We start from the raw sequence: 5,304 nt of genomic DNA, 5'->3' as shown, positions 1-5,304 counted from the left end.
TATAAAGATTAATGCAATTTATTAAAGATACAAAAAAAATTAAATGGGAAGAGATATCCTGCGCGGACTCTTGTATGTGATTGTAATTTATGAAGGACATAAAATAATGTTTAATTTAAAATAATATTGTGGTTAATCTGGGTCTACAGTAAATTTTAAATTACAAACTATAAATTCTAAATACGAATAAAAACATAGTAAGATATCTGTTTTAGTATTTGTAAATATGTGCGGAAAAGATTAGATTTAGTACAATGTAAAAAAAAGTGGGAAGGAAACCTTGAGAATTCAACAACAATAGGATATTAAAACACAAAATGATATTTTAAGTTAAAACTATATTGAATTTATACATTTTCTATTTACAAAGCCTTATAAGTATTGAAAACCTCATAAACTCTTTTAAATTAATATTTTGTTATATTTTAAAATAAATTTTATAATTTGTTGTGGTAAAAAAATCATTAATTAAAGCTGGCACTATTTAAGTTATTAATTACCTATACTGGTACAACTCTAGCTGGCAGTCTTTAAGACCGTGTTAAAAACTATAATAAATAGTTAACGTCTAATTTCCTGTCCTATCCTAACCTAACCAAATTAATAATATTTAAATATTTTCTTTCATTGTTATGTTTTCAATATCGAATACCTGTACCTATAGTTGGTAGGAAAAGATCATTGCAAAGCTCACGACCAGTGATGATAGTCGTCTATCATCACCATAGCTTCAACTAACCATTATAGGTTTACCTAACTAACCTTCTTATGACTTATTAGGACACTTTGAATAAAAAGATCCTGCAGAGTTGGTTGCATAACATCAGTGTTTGATTATCAAGTTGATCCTTTGATTATAGACACCTTAAGCTTAGATCAATTAATTCTATGGATGGATCCATACCCAGCTCACTCGTGTAAACAATTTGAAGTACACAATATATGCCACGAGTCTCTGACATTTTTATGAATACATATCAATTCACATTGATAAATATGAGACAGTTCTCTTCGCATACGTATCTTAGTCAGATACTTGTCACTAATATGTGCTTTAAATTATTTGGATATGGGCCCATTCATAGTATACGATCTAAGGTTAGGTTAATAATAATAACTGTGATCACAACTTTAAAGTATAATTGGATGTTAATTGTAAAAGTTATAAGTATTAATGATTTATCAGCATATATCGTATTCGTCTTACAAGTGTGTATCAGTTTCAGCAGATCTTATTTAGCATTGTAAATGCTAAATTGCATTTTTTTCTTTTATTAGTAGAGTGATTGATTTGATTAAAAACTAACGATGCTCAAAGATAAATTTGATATCTTCAAGAAAACACTTGTAAGACACACTTGGAGACAACACATGCATATTGTGTAACGTCTTCTTTAAAGTAAAATGTTTTATTGATTTTATTTTAGCTTCATAATTGTAAAAATACTAGGAAAATGTTGAGATTTCGATCAACTTTATAACGTATTCAAATAATTGTATTTTGGACTTCTTAAACCATGATCTGGAGGCTAGACCTTTTGGTCTTCCAGAATCCACAAAAATTTCAATTTATAATATAAAAGCCAGACTCTGCCATATACTGTGATATGAATAGCCCTGTCCACCTTAATATTCTCTAGGTATATAAAAAGTTAATTTAAGACAGAATTGTAAATCAAGTCACGACAGTCTCTCTTATGTTATAATATTTCTGATTTCAATGATTTTCAGTATTTTGTATAATTAGATTGGAAAAATAGAAGCCGATAACATTTGCACAGGATTGTGACTAACACAGTTATAAGTTATACTTTTATCAAAAAAAAAAATGATAAAAATCCTATTTTGATATAATTTTTTTTTCTTGTAATTTATTGGTGGGCAACGCATTGAACCTAATCGGGCGACCGGGCACGTCTATCCAATATAAATGATCAGTACTGTACATCTCGTTACATTTTTTTTAAAAAGAATATGATTTTTTTTTTCAGCTTAAGCCCAGTAACTTTAACCGTTAGCTGTGTTTTGTTTGTTGATTGTTTGTAGGGGGAAATAACGGTTAGTTGAAACACGTTGGTGTTAACCTAATCAGGTGACCGGGCACGTCCATCCAATACATCTAATCAGTATTGCACATTTCGTAGTATTTTTTTTTTTTTGACCTATAAAGCCCAGCATTTTTAACCATTAGCTGTTTTTTGTTTTTTTAGGTTGTTTGGAGGGGGGTGTAACGGTTAGTTGAAACATGTTTGTATGTGTAGCAAGAATTTGTTGCTAAAAATGCCGGGTGGTCACCCATCCGGGATCTAGTAACAGCGGTCTATACGTACACTCAAAACGTTTCCACAGATATGATGTCCAGATATCCTGCACACTGGACCACAGAATATGATTTACCGTTACTCGAAACATTAGTTTTGTATTTCTCATACATAAAATATATTGGTGGTCGATACATGTACCAACGGCTCTCAACCTAGTTGAGAGACTAATCTCTCTACCTAATTTATCAAGGCATGAGGTATTCAATTATGAAAAAAAATAGCTTAACTTAAAATCTTAAAAAAAAAATGAAGGAGGGTGTTGGCGCCCGCAGGCAAAAGCAATTTAGGAAACAAAAAATAAATGTCGAAATATTTATTCAGTAAAAACTCATTTAAAAACGCAAACTACAATCTCCAGAGTTTTAAACAGAAAAACTATTTTTAAAAATTAGATCTTTAAGAAGTATTATTTATAGGGAACTAGGTTATAATAAGGTGTTGGCGCCCGCAGGCAAAAGAATTTTAGAAAACAAAAAAGAATTTCGAAAAAATTATAAATTAGGGATTCATATTTAAAATTGCAAACTCCATTCTCTAGATTCTCAAACTGAAGAAACTAAACTCTCTACCTAATTTATCAGGGCATGAGGTATTCAATTATGAAAAAAATAGCTTAACTTAAAATCTTAAAAAAAAAATTGAAGGAGGGTGTTAGCGCCCGCAGTCAAAAGCATTTTAGAAAACAAAAAAAAATTTAGAAAAAATTATAAAGAAGGGACTCATACTTAAAAAGGCAAACTACAATCTCTAGATCCCTAAACAGAAATAATATTCTTACTAATCAATTCATCAAAGTATGAATATTATGAGGGCACCAGGTAAAAGCATTTTAGAAAACAAAAAAAAAATTTAGAAAAAAATATAAAGAAGAACCTCATTTTTAAAATTGCAAACTACATACTCTAGATTCTCAAACTGAAGAAACTAATCTCTCTACCTAATTTATCAGGGCATGAGGTATTCAATTATAAAAAAAATAGCTTGACTTAAAATCTTAAAAAAAAAATTGAAGGAAGGTGTTGGCGCCCGCAGGCAAAAGGATTTTAGAAAACAAAAAAAAAATTTAGAAAAAATTATAAAGAAGGGATACTGAAGATATCAAATTACAATCTCCGAAGTCTTAAATAGAAAAAAACCATTCTTGCTAATCAATTCATCAAAGTATGAATATTATGAGGGCACCGGGTAGTCAATGTTGAAAAATTTAAGCCACATTAAAAAAAATTGAAGGAGGGTGTTGGCACCCGTAGGCAAAAGCATTTTAGAACACAAAAAAAAATTTAGAAAAAATTATAAAGATGGGACTCTTTTGGAAAATTGCAAACTACATTCTCTAGATTCTCAAACTGAAGAAACTAATCTCTCTACCTAATTTATCAAGGCATTAGGTATTCAATTATAAAAAAAATAGCTTGACTTAAAATCTTAAAAAAAAAATTGAAGGAAGGTGTTGGCGCCCGCAGGCAAAAGGATTTTAGAAAACAAAAAAAAATTTAGAAAAAATTATAAAGAAGGGACTCATATTTAAAAAGGCAAACTACAATCTCTAGATCCCTAAACAGAAATAATATTCTTACTAATCAATTCATCAAAGTATGAATATTATGAGGGCACCAGGTAAAAGCATTTTAGAAAACAAAAAAAAAATTTAGAAAAAAATATAAAGAGACCTCATTTTTAAAATTGCAAACTACATACTCTAGATCTCAAACTGAAGAAACTAATCTCTCTACCTAATTTATCAGGGCATTAGGTATTTAATTATGAAAAAAAATTGCTTGACCTAAAATCTTAAAAAAAAAAAATTGAAGAAGGGTGTTGGCGCCCGCAGGCAAAAGCATTTTAGAAAACAAATAAAAATATAGAAAAAATTATAAAGAAGGGACTCATATTTAAAAAGGCAAACTTCAATCTCTAGATCCTGAAACAGAAATAATATTCTTACTAATCAATTCAACAAAGTATGAATATTATGAGGGCACCAGGTAAAAGCATTTTAGAAAACAAAAAAAAATTTAGATAAAATTATAAAGAAGGGACTCATTTTTAAAATTGCAAACTACGTACTCTAGATTCTCAAACCGAAGAAACTAATCTCTCTACCTCATTTATCAGGGCATGAGTTATTCAATTATGAAAAAAATAGCTTGACTTAAAATCTTAAAAAAAAATTGAAGGAGGGTGTTGGCGCCCGCAGGCAAAAGCATTTTAGAATACAACAAAAAAATTTGGAAAAAATTATAAAGAAGGGACTCATACTTAAAAAGCTAAACTACAATCTCTAGATCCTTAAACAAAAATAATTTTCTTACTAATCAATTCAACAAAGTATGAATATTATGAGGGCATGAAGTAATCAATGATGAAAAAATTAAGCCACACTTAAAATCATAAAAAAAAAATTGAAGGAGGGTGTTGGCGCTCGCAGGCAAAAGCATTTTAGATGACAACAAAAAATTTAGAAAAAATTGTAAAGAAGGGACTCATTTTTAAAATTACAAACTACATACTCTAGATTCTCAAACTGAAGAAACAAATCTCTCTACCTAATTTATCATGGCATTAGGTATTTATTTATGAAATAAATAGCTTGACCTAAAATCTTAAAAAAAAAAATTGAAGAAGGTTTTTGGCACCCAAAAAATTTAGAAAAAAATTATAAAGAAGGGACTCATATTTAAAATTGCAAACTACATACATACATGCATTTTAGAAATAAAAATAAAAAAATAGAAAAATTTATAATGTATAGGGACTCATATTTAAAAAAGAAAACTATAATTTCCAGCTTCTTAAACAGAAAAAAATGACGAACTAGAGACTGCAGTCTATAACCTCCAGGATTTTAAATTATATAGTCAGTACATAGGTAGGTACTTAGTGTACTCCCATGTACACAATCTGGTTAATGTTAAATAACATTAATACAAAAAATCTACTATATTTGAATTTTAATCAAAAAAAATAATAAAATTTACAA

Source organism: Acyrthosiphon pisum, chromosome A1, assembly GCF_005508785.2.
Source record: "Acyrthosiphon pisum isolate AL4f chromosome A1, pea_aphid_22Mar2018_4r6ur, whole genome shotgun sequence".
NCBI classification, from domain to species: domain Eukaryota; kingdom Metazoa; phylum Arthropoda; class Insecta; order Hemiptera; family Aphididae; genus Acyrthosiphon; species Acyrthosiphon pisum.
This window is presented reverse-complemented; position numbering follows the sequence as displayed.